Raw genomic sequence first — 1,132 nt, forward strand, 5'->3', positions numbered from 1 at the left:
TTTTTTAATTTGTAAAGATGGGGTCTCACTATGTTGCCCAGGGTGGTCTCCTGGGCTCAAGCAATACTCCCACCTCAGCCTCCCAAAGTGTTGGGATTACAAGTGTGAGCAACCACACCCAGCCTTTATAATTATTTATTATATTAATTCCAACACATATGTTTTTATGCGCCCGCCTTTTTTTTTTTTTTAAGATGGAGTACTCTGTTGCCCAGGCTGGAGGGCAATGGCGCGATCTCAGCTTGCTGCAACCTCCACCTCCTGGGTTCGAATGATTCTCCTGCCTCAGATTCCTAAATAACTGGGATTACAGGCATGTGCCACCATGCCCAGCTAATTTTTGTATTTTTAATAGAGATGGGGTTGGCCGGGTGTGCTGGCTCACGCCTGCAGTCCCAGCACTTTGAGAGGCTGAGGCATGCGGATCATGAGGTCAGGACACCAAGGCCATCCTGGCTAATATGGTGAAACCCGTCTCTACTAAAAATGTAAAAAATTAGCCAGGCTTGTTGGCACGCACCTGTAGTCCCAGCTACTCCGGAGGCTGAGGCAGGAAAATTGCTTGAGGCAGAGGTTGCAGTGAGCTGAGATAGTGCCACTGCACTCTAACCTGGATAACAGAGCGAGACTCCATCTCAAACAAAAAAAAGAAAAAAATAGAGACAGGGTTTCACCATGTTGGCCAGACTGGTCTTGAACTCCTGACCTCAAGTGATCCGCCCGCCTTGGCCTCCCAAAGTGCTGGGATTACAGGAATGAGCCACCAGACCCAGCCATCTTCCTCTATTTGTTCTATATTTGATAATTCACACATATTTTTTTAAAAATCACATTTTTGCATCTAATATTTTGAGACATCCTAATGTCCTTAATATTGCAGTTCTCTTAACCATCCAAAGACAAAACATTAATTTCATTTTGATTCCTCTCTTACCCATATTCATAAGGCACAACTTACAAAATTTGAAAACTTGGACTCATGAGGTAGATCAAAGTTGCTCCTAAAACACATGTATTTAAACCACAAGCATTATTAAATAATAAATATATATACATATTTATTTGGAGCAAATTTTGCCAGCTAACCAGAAAGACTAAAATGCTGTTTAGCATGAATTTGCTTTTTTTTTTT

Source organism: Rhinopithecus bieti, unplaced genomic scaffold (genome assembly GCF_001698545.2).
Source record: "Rhinopithecus bieti isolate Rb0 unplaced genomic scaffold, ASM169854v2 scaffold_5882, whole genome shotgun sequence".
In the NCBI taxonomy this organism is placed as follows: domain Eukaryota; kingdom Metazoa; phylum Chordata; class Mammalia; order Primates; family Cercopithecidae; genus Rhinopithecus; species Rhinopithecus bieti.